This window comes from Garra rufa, unplaced genomic scaffold (genome assembly GCF_049309525.1).
Source record: "Garra rufa unplaced genomic scaffold, GarRuf1.0 hap1_unplaced_001, whole genome shotgun sequence".
NCBI lineage: Eukaryota > Metazoa > Chordata > Actinopteri > Cypriniformes > Cyprinidae > Garra > Garra rufa.
In genome coordinates, this window is record NW_027394276.1 from 5,921,833 (window position 1) to 5,937,441 (window position 15,609).

Here is a 15,609-nt window from a genome sequence, read left to right on the forward strand (position 1 = left end):
TTATATAAATAGTGAAGAAAAGGCAAAAGCTTACAGCACCTGGTATTCCCAGGCGGTCTCCCGTCCAGAGTTACACCATTAAAATGGGGTCAGAATTAACTGTGAGAGATGACTAGTGGTTAAAAGAATGAGACATAAAAGAAGATTGGTTTAAATAGATTTGGTTTATATACAAGGTTCACATAAAAGACTTTAAAACAACACGATAAAACTAGGTAAATGCTGTTAAAAGAATACAGTTCATTTGTCCATACCCTAAAAACAGTCCAAGAATCCTAGTGTGTTGATAAGTCCAATGTGAGTGTCCACCATTGTATATACAATCCACAGAAAGTGTAATCCAAAGTTTGCAGGTGGTGAATGGAAAGGTGAGCTCTAAAATTAGCAAACTCCTTAATCCAACAGTTTGGTGACTGTCCTTTGTTTGTCATGCTGCTCTCTTATACAGTTGTACTTCCTGCTTCCTGTCATGTGTCTAGTCACATGGCAGGCCAACCATCCATTTATTTAAGACACACATACACTTAAAATGTTAAGAGCAATAAAATGGCCTAAAAAAACATGTAAAACACTTAACACTCTATAATACATTTAAATGATTGTAATAAATAGAGCGGTAAAACACGTCTTTCTAAAAGCCAGCATATTATATAAATAGTGAAGAAAAGGCAAAAGCTTACAGCACCTGGTATTCCCAGGCGGTCTCCCATCCAAGTACTAACCAGGCCCGACGCTGCTTTGTTTCCGAGATCAGACGAGATTGGGCGGTCTCAGCGCGGTATGGCCGTAAGCGAGGGCTGCTCCAAAAAGTGGCCTATTTAAAGATCAGCCTCCATAAAAGCCAGCATATTATATAAATAGTGAAGAAAAGGCAAAAGCTTACAGCACCTGGTATTCCCAGGCGGTCTCCCATCCAAGTACTAACCAGGCCCGACGCTGCTTTGCTTCCGAGATCAGACGAGATCGGGCGGTCTCAGCGCAGTATGGCCGTAAGCGAGGGCTGCTCCAAAAAGTGAGCTATTTAAAGATCAGCCTCCGTAAAAGCCAGCATATTATATAAATAGTGAAGAAAAGGCAAAAGCTTACAGCACCTGGTATTCCCAGGCGGTCTCCCATCTAAGTACTAACCAGGCCCGACGCTGCTTTGCTTCCGAGATCAGACGAGATCGGGCGCTCTTTTTTTTTTTTTTTTTTTTTTATTAAAGAAATTTCATAATACAAATTTTCCAATGTGTGCTTCACATTAGAAGTCTCACGACATAAAATAAATAAACATGAAAAAATACATCACATTATCATCAACAAAGCAAAAGGAACACATTAAACATAAGATGAATTTTCAACCAATAGAAACATCAACAATACAATATAGTTGTCCACACAAAGACGAAAGAAAAGAAAAAAAAATTAAAAATAAGATAAAATATAATCTACTCATCTCGTATTTTTTGTTTAAAATCATGCCTTTTATACTTAAGATTTAGAAAGCTCTTTCTCTTCCTGGCAATTTGCACATGAAATTCTCTAAAACATTACAAACTGTTGGTGTAAAAACATCATAAAAAGCTTTCAGCATATTTTCACTTTTAAAATACACATATAATTGTTCTACATATACTTCTATTTTCCTTTTAAAAACAGTCCAAACCTCTAACACCATTTTTTCTTTTTTGGCCACAATTCTTCTTTCCCAAATTGCGCTTTTCATTAACATTATACACAGATTTATAAACTTTTTGTGTTGACCCTTCTTTTCCCAACCAAACATCACTACTCTTTTCCATTCCATTACACTTTCATCCCAACCTTCGCTCACATCTTTAATTAAACATTTACATTTCCTTAGAAAATCCTCCAATTCCTTACAATATAAAAACAAATGTAAAATCCCCTCTTCTTTTTCATGACACACTTTACACATTGGATTTTGTTCCATTCCCACCTTGTTTAAAACAGACTCAGTAAAAACCGCTTTATGCCTTATAAAATATTCCAAACATCCTAACTTTGTTTCAACACACCTCCCCCTCATGTTTCTCCATATACATTCTTCTTTTAGATCCTTGAATTTTTCCACCCAGTACTTATTTACAATCGGCTCTTTAAAAACACCATCTCTAAAAACACAATAAAACATTTTTACAGTACATTCTTTAAAATCATACATTTTTCCCCCCAGTTTCACAAAAATATTTCCCTCTGTTTGCTCTCCTTCCATACTCTCTATTCTTTTAATCCACTCTTTGGGTATTGCATTTTTAATAATTTCATATTTATTTGTTATTTCTTGTTTACTATATTCTTCTTTTGCTTCCTCCATCGCATCCACAATATATTGTATCGGTAAAAAAACCCTCTTTAAATTCATACAAAACATCTCTCACTCTTGTTATCCCCACATCCATCCATTTTTTAAAAAATATTGCTTTCTCTTGTTTTAAAATGTTGTTATTTAAGAACAGAGGTTGATTTAAAATGTTTTCTCTTCCATGCGGATTGTACTCGATTTTCGTTAAAAAATTCCCCCAGGCACTAAAAATTTCTCTATAAAATTCGGGTAATCCTTCCGTCATCCAAATTTTTGTTTTCATCCATAATATTCCGTCCCCCATGTTAAAATCCCCACATTTGTTTAAAAAGTATTTCATTGTTTTTTTCCACTCAGTTTTGTTATCTTGTTGCAGGTATTTCTTAACAATTTTTACTCTCAACGCATTTTTTCGCTGTTCCACATCCATTAAACCTAAGCCCCCCTTCTCTATCGCCCCTAAAATCGTATTATGTGCAATCCTTGCTGGTTTCCCCTCCCATAAAAAGTCAAGAAAACATTTCTTCAACCTCCGTTCTGTCCATAAAGGTATTTCAGAAACATATAAAACATACCAAAGTTTAGAAACCATTAAAACATTCAATATTAAAACCTTCCCCTTCAAGTTTAAAGTTCTCAATTTCCAAAAATGTAATCTTCTCTCTATATCTGTTACTAGTTGCTCCCACATTTCATCTCTTACTTTCCTCTCATTCTTTCCCATTACAACTCCTAAAATCCTCATTTCTTCCACTTCCTTAAAATTAAAACAATCCATTAAAACCATAGCTTTACCAAATCTCATATATACCGTTTTCTCCTCATTTACTTTACTTCCAGACCCACTACAATATTCTTTTACCAACTTCATAACTTCTTTAACACTCTCTTTTCCCTTTACAATTATTGTTGTGTCATCAGCATATTGAAAAACTTTCCCCTCAGCCTTATTTCCCTCAATTTCTATCCCTATTATTCTTTCATTCTGTTTTATAGCCAGTCCCAAGGGTTCAGAAACAAGTGAGTACAATAATGCTGAGAGTGGACAACCCTGTCTTATTGACCTTGTTATTTTAAAACACTCTGTTAAAAACCCATTACATTTTATCTTTGTTAGTGCACCCTTATATAAAATCTCAATCCATTTAATAAAATTTTCCCCGAACCCAAAACTCCTTAAAACCTCAAATAAATACCCGTGCTCAACCCTATCAAAAGCTTTTTCAAAATCCAAACTAATTATATATCCTTCTTCATTTTTTTCTTTCATGTACCATATCGTGTCCCTTATACTCATTGTTATGTCGGCTATATCTCTTCCTTTGACTCCATATGCTTGGTTTGTTTTAATTATACTTGGCATTACTTCCTTTAATCTGTTTGCTAAAACCTTCGCTAAAATCTTAAGATCTGTATTCAACATCGTGATTGGTCTGTAGTTTTTTAGATCTACTTTTTCTCCTTTCCTTTTATATATCAATTTCATTAACCCCATCCTTGTTCTTTCATTAATCTCTTCCTTTTCAAAAATTTCTTTAACCCTTATGTGTTGTTAGGGACGTTTTCGTCCACTGAGGGGTGCTGTTGAGTCTTAATTTGGCCACAACTTTTTCTCTGTTAAAGCAAATGGAATGATTTTTGGTGACTAATCTTATTTTGATACATATTTTGGGAAAATGCTTTGAAATTTTTCAAAAACTCAACAGTACACTTTGGGCAAATTTACTACCCTTTCGTTATGTTTCGTGGCTGAAAACAGCCACTACTTTAAACTGCTGTAAAAATGTATCAGATAAATATTTTTTCAATTTTTTTGGCATAAATCTATTAATCAACCTCAGTCCTGCTCAAAAATACTAAATGTTTAAAAAAAATTCAGGATTTTATCTCTTTAATTGCCAAATTCCTAAATGATGTCACTGATTTGGGGAAAAAACCCCCACAAAATTACTAATTTTAAATATAAAAGGTAATTGTGGCCTGGATTTTTTTTTACCTTTTTAACAGTCTTGGACATGTGAACGATTAGTAAGAAGATTGGCTTTCATGCATTGTGAGTTTTGGCGCAGCATCCGATTTTCTTTTTTTCTCCCTGCAACAAAAAGCTTAGTTTTACATAGAGTTCTATGGAGTATAACAACATATTATAGTGTGCGTGTATGTATGTGTGTGTGAGCGTGTGTGAGTGTGTGAAAGTGAGTGAAAGTGTGTGAAAGTGTGAGAGAGACCTTTGTGCACCTTGATACCCCTGAGAAAATCTAAATAAGCACCTCAGCTCTCAGAATGACATGGAGTAAACAAAAATAAAGAAAGTATATTTATGTATTTGTTTACCATATAGTTCTGAGAGCTGAGGTGCTTTTTTTTATTTTCTGAGGTGTATCAAGGTGCACAGAGGTCTCTCTCACACTCACAGACACTCACACACACTCTCATACACTCGCACACACTTTCACACACTCACACACACTCACACACACATACATACACGCACACTATAATATGTCGTTATACTCCATAGAACTCTATGTAAAACTACGCTTTTTTTTGCAAAGGCCTATCTAAAGGGTTAATGGGGCCAACTGATAATCAACAGTACAATTTACAAATTTGACCCCTTCCCAACAGGGAAAACCACAAACAATCAAGAATTCAGCATTATATGGTGTCATGGCTTTGCAATCAAAAAATGTGGTTATAATGGAAGTCAATGGGGCAAAAACAGCCACAAACAATAAATGAGGGAGAAAAAATGAAAATCTGATGCTGCGCCAAAACTAACAATGCATGAAAGCCAATGTTCTCACTAATCTTTCACATGTCCAAGACTGTTAAAAAGGTAAAAAAAAATCCAGGCCACAATTACCTTTTATATTGAAAATGAGTAATTTTGTGTTTTTTTTTTTCCCAAAATCAGTGACATCATTTAGGAATTTGGCAATTAAAGAGTTAAAATCCTGAATTTTTTTTTAACATTTAGTATTTTTGAGCAGGACTGAGATTGATTAATAGATTTATGCAAAAAAATTTGAAAAAAATATTTATCTGATACATTTTTACAGCAGTTTAAAGTAGTGGCTGTTTTCAGCCACGAAACATAACGAAAGGTTGTAAATTGAAACAATGCACAAGGGTTAAAAACCTCATTTAAAATCTTTGTTAAAACTTCTTTAAAACAAACATAAAATTCAGTTCCCAAACCATCTATTCCTGGACTTTTCTTTTTATTCAGTTGATTTATTGCTCTTTCAATCTCGTCTTCCCTGATTTCTTGGTCACATTCTTTTTTATGTTCCTCACTTACTTTTGCTTTTATCTGATTCAACAGTTCCTTTTTTTCCTCCTCTTCCACCCCCCTTGCACTAAACAGATCCTCATAAAAATTCTTTATTTCTTTTAAAATCTTTTCATTCCCTTCTACAATTTCCCCATTTTCCCCTCTTATTTCTTTTATCGTTTCAGCTTTCCCTCTCTTTTTTTCCAGATCAAAAAAGAACTTTGTACATTTTTCTCCCTCCACCACATATTTTGCTTTGCTTCTTAACCTCGCCCCCTCATATTCCTTTTCTTCTATTTCTTTCAGTTTCCCCTCCATTTCCTTTATCTTTTGTATGTCTTGAAATTCTTTATTCAGTTCCATTTCCAAACTTTCCTTTATTCCTCTTTCTTTGGATCTTTTGCATTTCTGAATAACACTACAATACCTGATTGAGAATTTTTTGATTAAAAACTTTACACTCTCCCACCATATTCTCTTATCCTCTTCATACATTCCATTTTCCTTTTCTTTTTCTATAATTTCTTTCACTTTTAAAACATAATCTTCATTCTTTAAAATCTGTGTATTTAAAATCCATACTCCCGGACCTCTTTGCATTTGACTCCAGTCCAACTTAAAAGATAAAATCTTATGATCGCTAAAACTTGTTTCTTTGTACTTAATATTTTCTATAAAATTCTCCACATTTCTTGTACATAAAACATAGTCAATTCTAGTTTGGCATACAAACTGCCCTACTATTTGTCTTCTCGAAAATTCTTTTTTCTTTTCATTTCTTTCTCTCCACACATCTATCATATTATTTTCATCCATTAATGCTTTTAATTCTTTTCTTCCTGTATCTGTTTTAAAAACCATTCCTTCAGCCATATCCTGTTTACTAAAGACTGTGTTAAAATCCCCCATCATAATTATTTCTTTATACTTCTTTACAATGTTTCTTAAAACATTAAAAAACTCTTTCTTTTCCTTATCTTCCACTGGTGCATGTACATTTACTAAAATCAAATCTCTTCCTTCATATTTTGTCTCAACTACCAAACATTTCCCCATCTTGTCCTTATACACACTTTTACTCACTTTAAAAACATCGTCCTTCATTAAAAAAGCCACACCTCTCCCAGCCCGCCCATCTCCATTATTATATAAAATACCTCCATCCCATCTCTTTTTATAATCATTCATCACATTTTCTCTCCAGTTTGTTTCTTGTAATGCAACAATGTCTTCCCTTTTACATTTTTCTTTTACTTTTTCAAACTTCCTCATGTCCATCAGACCCCTTGCATTAAAAGCAACACAACTTAAAACCATTAAAAGTAAATAAAAAAAATACATAAAAATCATTATTCATCATTTTCTCCCTCCAGGACCCTTAGCACATCAAATCTGTTAGTCTCTGTCATAATCTTTTTTCTTGCACTTTCCAAATTTGGTTTTACCTTCAGTGCTCTCCTTCTTATTTGTCCTTTCCCTCCTCTGTCTTTGTCCATTTTGTCCATCTTTATTCCCTCTTCATTGTCCGTTTCTTTAACTTGATCCAACCTTCCTTGTCCATCTCTCTCCACATCACCCAGAAAAGTATTAAAACTGTCCGACATCTCCATCTCTGTCCATTGAGTGTCCTGCTCCACTGTTTGTTCGTTATTATTAATGTTGTCTTCTCTTCTTTCTCCTTCCTCTCTGCAGCTCGGTCCTCCTTCCGTTTCTTTTTGTTGTAGTCCTTCCTCCTCGTTGTTTCCTTCATGCACCTGTCTGCCCACCTGTTCTTCCCTTCCTCCTTCCTCTCCCTCCATCCAACATTCACATTTATTTAAAACTTCCTGACACCCCGGGCACCTGACAGCATTGCAATCTTGTGCAAAATGTCCCCTCTCCTCACATTTGTAGCACACAAAATTTGGGCATTCTATTAGCAGGTGATCCGGGCTCATGCACAGCCTACAGGTCTTCACCTGATGGCTGTGCATCACCCGGAAGTACTGCGGCCCTTCGGCTGTTTCTAGCCGTGTGCTATATGGCAACGATGCCACTTGCTTGGGGAACCTCACCTTAAGGAACCTTGTTCCATCTTCAATGTCGGTGCCCGGGTAGCGTCTTCTTTTAATTTTGGTAATGGGATCAACTCCCCATCCCTCCAATTTTCCTAAAATTTCTTTGTCATCCAGGTAGACAGGCAGGTGCATGAAGGAAACAACATAATCCCTGTTTTGTAGATTTTTTACTTCACAGTCCACTCTTTTTATTCTTAGTCCATCAATTAGTTTTTCACACGTTTCTTCTTTTTCCATTGTCAGTTCGTATTCTTTCCCTTGTCTTGGTCTTAGTGCTAAAATTTTGCCATGTCCACATTGTTCCGTTACAGCTTTAATAATGTCCTCCGCTCTCACCCCAATCACATTCTCCACATTCACAATCACTGTAGCTTCCTTTAAATATTGTCGCTCAACAAACTTTTCTCTTACTTCCTGTTTTTTTCCATTTGTAGCTCGTGGTCGTTTATCCAGTCCAATGTCGTTTGCCGTGCGTGTTCCTCCTGCCAGTCCAGTCTCGTTTGCCGTGCATGTTCCTCCAGCCAGTCCAGTGTCCATTGCCGTGCGTGTTCCTCCTGCCAGTCCAGTGTCGTTTGCCATCCGTCTCTCTCCAGCCAGTTCTGTTTCGTAATCCATTAATCCGTCCGTTTTTTTTAAAGAAAAATAAATTAAGAAAAAAAAAGGTTTAACCACCCTCCAGCCAGCAAAAATGCTGCTGTTAGGTGGTTTTATAACTGAAAAAAACACAAAAAAACTAACTTAAAGTAAAACCACTCACAAAACAAACAAAAAAAATCTAACACAAAATGGAGGAGAGCCTTCCTCTCCCAACTGCTGCCAACCACTTCCTGTTGCACTCTAGCGCTCTCAGGTGGCGGTATGGCCGTAAGCGAGTACTGCTCCAAAAAGTGGGCTATTTATAGATCAGCCTCCGTAAAAGCCATCATATTATATAAATAGTGAAGAAAAGGCAAAAGCTTACAGCACCTGGTATTCCCAGGCGGTCTCCCATCCAGAGTTACAAGATTAAAATGGGGTCAGATTTAACTGTGAGAGATGACTAGTGGTTAAAAGAATGAGACATAAAAGAAGATTGGTTTAAATAGATTTGGTTTATATACAAGGTTCACATAAAAGACTTTAAAACAACACGATAAAACTAGGTAAATGCTGTTAAAAGAATACAGTTCATTTGTCCATACCCTAAAAACAGTCCAAGAATCCCAGTGTGTTGATAAGTCCAATGTGAGTGTCCACCATTGTATATACAATCCACAGAAAGTGTAATCCAAAGTTTGCAGGTGGTGAATGGAAAGGTGAGCTCTAAAATTAGCAAACTCCTTAATCCAACAGTTTGGTGACTGTCCTTTGTTTGTCATGCTGCTCTCTTATACAGTTGTACTTCCTGCTTCCTGTCATGTGTCTAGTCACATGGCAGGCCAACCATCCATTTATTTAAGACACACACACACTTAAAATGTTAAGAGCAATAAAATGGCCTAAAAAAACATGTAAAACACTTAACACTCTATAATACATTTAAATGATTGTAATAAATAGAGCGGTAAAACACGTCTTTCTAAAAGCCAGCATATTATATAAATAGTGAAGAAAAGGCAAAAGCTTACAGCACCTGGTATTCCCAGGCGGTCTCCCATCTAAGTACTAACCAGGCCCGACGCTGCTTTGCTTCCGAGATCAGACGAGATCGGGCGCTCTCAGCGCAGTATGGCCGTAAGCGAGTACTGCTCCAAAAAGTGGGCTATTTATAGATCAGCCTCCGTAAAAGCCATCATATTATATAAATAGTGAAGAAAAGGCAAAAGCTTACAGCACCTGGTATTCCCAGGGGGTCTCCCATCCAAGTACTAACCAGGCCCGACGCTGCTTTGCTTCCGAGATCAGACGAGATCGGGTGCACTCAGCGCAGTATGGCCGTAAGCGAGGACTGCTCCAAAAAGTGGGCTATTTATAGATCAGCCTCCATAAAAGCCATCATATTATATAAATAGTGAAGAAAAGGCAAAAGCTTACAGCACCTGGTATTCCCAGGCGGTCTCCCATCCAGAGTTACAAGATTAAAATGGGGTCAGATTTAACTGTGAGAGATGACTAGTGGTTAAAAGAATGAGACATAAAAGAAGATTGGTTTAAATAGATTTGGTTTATATACAAGGTTCACATAAAAGACTTTAAAACAACACGATAAAACTAGGTAAATGCTGTTAAAAGAATACAGTTCATTTGTCCATACCCTAAAAACAGTCCAAGAATCCCAGTGTGTTGATAAGTCCAATGTGAGTGTCCACCATTGTATATACAATCCACAGAAAGTGTAATCCAAAGTTTGCAGGTGGTGAATGGAAAGGTGAGCTCTAAAATTAGCAAACTCCTTAATCCAACAGTTTGGTGACTGTCCTTTGTTTGTCATGCTGCTCTCTTATACAGTTGTACTTCCTGCTTCCTGTCATGTGTCTAGTCACATGGCAGGCCAACCATCCATTTATTTAAGACACACACTTAAAATGTTAAGAGCAATAAAATGGCCTAAAAAAACATGTAAAACACTTAACACTCTATAATACATTTAAATGATTGTAATAAATAGAGCGGTAAAACACGTCTTTCTAAAAGCCAGCATATTATATAAATAGTGAAGAAAAGGCAAAAGCTTACAGCACCTGGTATTCCCAGGCGGTCTCCCATCCAAGTACTAACCAGGCCCGACGCTGCTTTGCTTCCGAGATCAGACGAGATCGGGCGCACTCAGCGCAGTATGGCCGTAAGCGAGGACTGCTCCAAAAAGTGGGTTATTTATAGATCAGCCTCCGTAAAAGCCATCATATTATATAAATAGTGAAGAAAAGGCAAAAGCTTACAGCACCTGGTATTCCCAGGCGGTCTCCCATCCAGAGTTACAACATTAAAATGGGGTCAGATTTAACTGTGAGAGATGACTAGTGGTTAAAAGAATGAGACATAAAAGATTGGTTTAAATAGATTTGGTTTATATACAAGGTTCACATAAAAGACTTTAAAACAACACGATAAAACTAGGTAAATGCTGTTAAAAGAATACAGTTCATTTGTCCATACCCTAAAAACAGTCCAAGAATCCCAGTGTGTTGATAAGTCCAATGTGAGTGTCCACCATTGTATATACAATCCACAGAAAGTGTAATCCAAAGTTTGCAGGTGGTGAATGGAAAGGTGAGCTCTAAAATTAGCAACTCCTTAATCCAACAGTTTGGTGACTTTTTTTGTCATGCTGCTCTCTTATACAGTTGTACTTCCTGCTTCCTGTCATGTGTCTAGTCACATGGCAGGCGAACCATCCATTTATTAAAGACACACACACACTTAAAATGTTAAGAGTAATAAAATGGCCTAAAAAACATGTAAAACACTTAACACTCTATAATACATTTAAATGATTGTAATAAATAGAGCGGTAAAACACGTCTTTCTAAAAGCCAGCATATTATATAAATAGTGAAGAAAAGGCAAAAGCTTACAGCACCTGGTATTCCCAGGCGGTCTCCCATCCAAGTACTAACCAGGCCCGACGCTGCTTTGCTTCCGAGATCAGACGAGATCGGGCGGTCTCAGCGCAGTATGGCCGTAAGCGAGGGCTGCTCCAAAAAGTGGGCTATTTAAAGATCAGCCTCTGTAAAAGCCAGCATATTATATAAATAGTGAAGAAAAGGCAAAAGCTTACAGCACCTGGTATTCCCAGGCGGTCTCCCATCCAGAGTTACAAGATTAAAATGGGGTCAGATTTAACTGTGAGAGATGAGTAGTGGTTAAAAGAATGAGACATAAAAGAAGATTGGTTTAAATAGATTTGGTTTATATACAAGGTTCACATAAAAGACTTTAAAACAACACGATAAAACTAGGTAAATGCTGTTAAAAGAATACAGTTCAATTGTCCATACCCTAAAAACAGTCCAAGAATCCTAGTGTGTTGATAAGTCCAATGTGAGTGTCCACCATTGTATATACAATCCACAGAAAGTGTAATCCAAAGTTTGCAGGTGGTGAATGGAAAGGTGAGCTCTAAAATTAGCAAACTCCTTAATCCAACAGTTTGGTGACTGTCCTTTGTTTGTCATGCTGCTCTCTTATACAGTTGTACTTCCTGCTTCCTGTCATGTGTCTAGTCACATGGCAGGCCAACCATCCATTTATTTAAGACACACACACACTTAAAATGTTAAGAGCAATAAAATGGCCTAAAAAAACATGTAAAACACTTAACAATCTATAATACATTTAAATGATTGTAATAAATAGAGCGGTAAAACACGTCTTTCTAAAAGCCAGCATATTATATAAATAGTGAAGAAAAGGCAAAAGCTTACAGCACCTGGTATTCCCAGGCGGTCTCCCATCCAAGTACTAACCAGGCCCGACGCTGCTTTGCTTCCGAGATCAGACGAGATTGGGCGGTCTCAGCGCGGTATGGCCGTAAGCGAGGGCTGCTCCAAAAAGTGGCCTATTTAAAGATCAGCCTCCGTAAAAGCCAGCATATTATATAAATAGTGAAGAAAAGGCAAAAGCTTACAGCACCTGGTATTCCCAGGCTGTCTCCCATCCAAGTACTAACCAGGCCCGACGCTGCTTTGCTTCCGAGATCAGACGAGATAGGGCGGTCTCAGCGCAGTATGGCCGTAAGTGAGGGCTGCTCCAAAAAGTGGGCTATTTAAAGATCAGCCTCCGTAAAAGCCAGCATATTATATAAATAGTGAAGAAAAGGCAAAAGCTTACAGCACCTGGTATTCCCAGGCGGTCTCCCATCTAAGTACTAACCAGGCCCGACGCTGCTTTGCTTCCGAGATCAGACGAGATCGGGCGCACTCAGCGCAGTATGGCCGTAAGCGAAGACTGCTCCAAAAAGTGGGTTATTTATAGATCAGCCTCCGTAAAAGCCATCATATTATATAAATAGTGAAGAAAAGGCAAAAGCTTACAGCACCTGGTATTCCCAGGCGGTCTCCCATCCAGAGTTACAACATTAAAATGGGGTCAGAATTAACTGTGAGAGATGACTAGTGGTTAAAAGAATGAGACATAAAAGAAGATTGGTTTAAATAGATTTGGTTTTTATACAAGGTTCACATAAAAGACTTTAAAACAACACGATAAAACTAGGTAAATGCTGTTAAAAGAATACAGTTCATTTGTCCATACCCTAAAAACAGTCCAAGAATCCCAGTGTGTTGATAAGTCCAATGTGAGTGTCCACCATTGTATATACAATCCACAGAAAGTGTAATCCAAAGTTTGCAGGTGGTGAATGGAAAGGTGAGCTCTAAAATTAGCAAACTCCTTAATCCAACAGTTTGGTGACTGTCCTTTGTTTGTCATGCTGCTCTCTTATACAGTTGTACTTCCTGCTTCCTGTCATGTGTCTAGTCACATGGCAGGCCAACCATCCATTTATTTAAGACACACACACACTTAAAATGTTAAGAGCAATAAAATGGCCTAAAAAAAACATGTAAAACACTTAACACTCTATAATACATTTAAATGATTGTAATAAATAGAGCGGTAAAACACGTCTTTCTAAAAGCCAGCATATTATATAAATAGTGAAGAAAAGGCAAAAGCTTACAGCACCTGGTATTCCCAGGCGGTCTCCCATCCAAGTACTAACCAGGCCCGACGCTGCTTTGCTTCCGAGATCAGACGAGATCGGGCGGTCTCAGCGCAGTATGGCCGTAAGCGAGGGCTGCTCCAAAAAGTGGGCTATTTAAAGATCAGCCTCCGTAAAAGCCAGCATATTATATAAATAGTGAAGAAAAGGCAAAAGCTTACAGCACCTGGTATTCCCAGGCGGTCTCCCATCTAAGTACTAACCAGGCCCGACGCTGCTTTGCTTCCGAGATCAGACGAGATCGGGCGCTCTCAGCGCAGTATGGCCGTAAGCGAGTACTGCTCCAAAAAGTGGGCTATTTATAGATCAGCCTCCGTAAAAGCCATCATATTATATAAATAGTGAAGAAAAGGCAAAAGCTTACAGCACCTGGTATTCCCAGGCGGTCTCCCATCCAGAGTTACAAGATTAAAATGGGGTCAGATTTAACTGTGAGAGATGACTAGTGGTTAAAAGAATGAGACATAAAAGAAGATTGGTTTAAATAGATTTGGTTTATATACAAGGTTCACATAAAAAGACTTTAAAACAACACGATAAAACTAGGTAAATGCTGTTAAAAGAATACAGTTCATTTGTCCATACCCTAAAAACAGTCCAAGAATCCCAGTGTGTTGATAAGTCCAATGTGAGTGTCCACCATTGTATATACAATCCACAGAAAGTGTAATCCAAAGTTTGCAGGTGGTGAATGGAAAGGTGAGCTCTAAAATTAGCAAACTCCTTAATCCAACAGTTTGGTGACTGTCCTTTGTATGTCATGCTGCTCTCTTATACAGTTGTACTTCCTGCTTCCTGTCATGTGTCTAGTCACATGGCAGGCCAACCATCCATTTATTTAAGACACACACACACTTAAAATGTTAAGAGCAATAAAATGGCCTAAAAAAACATGTAAAACACTTAACACTCTATAATACATTTAAATGATTGTAATAAATAGAGCGGTAAAACACGTCTTTCTAAAAGCCAGCATATTATATAAATAGTGAAGAAAAGGCAAAAGCTTACAGCACCTGGTATTCCCAGGCGGTCTCCCATCCAGAGTTACAAGATTAAAATGGGGTCAGATTTAACTGTGAGAGATGACTAGTGGTTAAAAGAATGAGACATAAAAGAAGATTGGTTTAAATAGATTTGGTTTATATACAAGGTTCACATAAAAGACTTTAAAACAACACGATAAAACTAGGTAAATGCTGTTAAAAGAATACAGTTCATTTGTCCATACCCTAAAAACAGTCCAAGAATCCCAGTGTGTTGATAAGTCCAATGTGAGTGTCCACCATTGTATATACAATCCACAGAAAGTGTAATCCAAAGTTTGCAGGTGGTGAATGGAAAGGTGAGCTCTAAAATTAGCAACTCCTTAATCCAACAGTTTGGTGACTTTTTTTGTCATGCTGCTCTCTTATACAGTTGTACTTCCTGCTTCCTGTCATGTGTCTAGTCACATGGCAGGCCAACCATCCATTTATTAAAGACACACACACACACACACTTAAAATGTTAAGAGTAATAAAATGGCCTAAAAAACATGTAAAACACTTAACACTCTATAATACATTTAAATGATTGTAATAAATAGAGCGGTAAAACACGTCTTTCTAAAAGCCAGCATATTATATAAATAGTGAAGAAAAGGCAAAAGCTTACAGCACCTGGTATTCCCAGGCGGTCTCCCATCCAAGTACTAACCAGGCCCGACGCTGCTTTGCTTCCGAGATCAGACGAGATCGGGCGGTCTCAGCGCAGTATGGCCGTAAGCGAGGGCTGCTCCAAAAAGTGGGCTATTTAAAGATCAGCCTCCGTAAAAGCCAGCATATTATATAAATAGTGAAGAAAAGGCAAAAGCTTACAGCACCTGGTATTCCCAGGCGGTCTCCCATCCAGAGTTACAAGATTAAAATGGGGTCAGATTTAACTGTGAGAGATGACTAGTGGTTAAAAGAATGAGACATAAAAGAAGATTGGTTTAAATAGATTTGGTTTATATACAAGGTTCACATAAACGACTTTAAAACAACACAATAAAACTAGGTAAATGCTGTTAAAAGAATACAGTTCATTTGTCCATACCCTAAAAACAGTCCAAGAATCCCAGTGTGTTGATAAGTCCAATGTGAGTGTCCACCATTGTATATACAATCCACAGAAAGTGTAATCCAAAGTTTGCAGGTGGTGAATGGAAAGGTGAGCTCTAAAATTAGCAAACTCCTTAATCCAACAGTTTGGTGACTGTCCTTTGTTTGTCATGCTGCTCTCTTATACAGTTGTACTTCCTGCTTCCTGTCATGTGTCTAGTCACATGGCAGGCCAACCATCC

General features: G+C 37.4%; 11 non-coding genes and 1 pseudogene across 11 annotated transcripts; all 12 read right to left on the reverse strand.

Moving 5' to 3' along the window:
• Positions 1-673: 673 nt before the first annotated feature.
• On the reverse strand, positions 674-792 carry LOC141303673 (5S ribosomal RNA). The gene has a single exon (XR_012343652.1). It is a non-coding gene; the product is annotated as a 5S ribosomal RNA (ribosomal RNA).
• An 84-nt stretch (positions 793-876) lies between these two features.
• LOC141303449 (5S ribosomal RNA) lies at positions 877-995 on the reverse strand. The gene has a single exon (XR_012343429.1). It is a non-coding gene; the product is annotated as a 5S ribosomal RNA (ribosomal RNA).
• Positions 996-9,242: 8,247 nt separating this feature from the next.
• Positions 9,243-9,361, reverse strand: LOC141303249 (5S ribosomal RNA). The gene has a single exon (XR_012343231.1). It is a non-coding gene; the product is annotated as a 5S ribosomal RNA (ribosomal RNA).
• Positions 9,362-9,445: 84 nt separating this feature from the next.
• Positions 9,446-9,564, reverse strand: LOC141303034 (5S ribosomal RNA). The gene has a single exon (XR_012343019.1). It is a non-coding gene; the product is annotated as a 5S ribosomal RNA (ribosomal RNA).
• A 726-nt stretch (positions 9,565-10,290) lies between these two features.
• Positions 10,291-10,409, reverse strand: LOC141303181 (5S ribosomal RNA). Its single transcript, XR_012343164.1, has one exon. It is a non-coding gene; the product is annotated as a 5S ribosomal RNA (ribosomal RNA).
• A 720-nt stretch (positions 10,410-11,129) lies between these two features.
• On the reverse strand, positions 11,130-11,248 carry LOC141303450 (5S ribosomal RNA). The gene has a single exon (XR_012343430.1). It is a non-coding gene; the product is annotated as a 5S ribosomal RNA (ribosomal RNA).
• Positions 11,249-11,978: 730 nt separating this feature from the next.
• Positions 11,979-12,097, reverse strand: LOC141303548 (5S ribosomal RNA). The gene has a single exon (XR_012343528.1). It is a non-coding gene; the product is annotated as a 5S ribosomal RNA (ribosomal RNA).
• An 84-nt stretch (positions 12,098-12,181) lies between these two features.
• On the reverse strand, positions 12,182-12,300 carry LOC141303696 (5S ribosomal RNA; annotated as a pseudogene).
• Positions 12,301-12,384: 84 nt separating this feature from the next.
• LOC141303355 (5S ribosomal RNA) lies at positions 12,385-12,503 on the reverse strand. Its single transcript, XR_012343337.1, has one exon. It is a non-coding gene; the product is annotated as a 5S ribosomal RNA (ribosomal RNA).
• A 731-nt stretch (positions 12,504-13,234) lies between these two features.
• Positions 13,235-13,353, reverse strand: LOC141303452 (5S ribosomal RNA). Its single transcript, XR_012343432.1, has one exon. It is a non-coding gene; the product is annotated as a 5S ribosomal RNA (ribosomal RNA).
• An 84-nt stretch (positions 13,354-13,437) lies between these two features.
• Positions 13,438-13,556, reverse strand: LOC141303250 (5S ribosomal RNA). Its single transcript, XR_012343232.1, has one exon. It is a non-coding gene; the product is annotated as a 5S ribosomal RNA (ribosomal RNA).
• Positions 13,557-14,932: 1,376 nt separating this feature from the next.
• LOC141303453 (5S ribosomal RNA) lies at positions 14,933-15,051 on the reverse strand. The gene has a single exon (XR_012343434.1). It is a non-coding gene; the product is annotated as a 5S ribosomal RNA (ribosomal RNA).
• Positions 15,052-15,609: the final 558 nt, after the last annotated feature.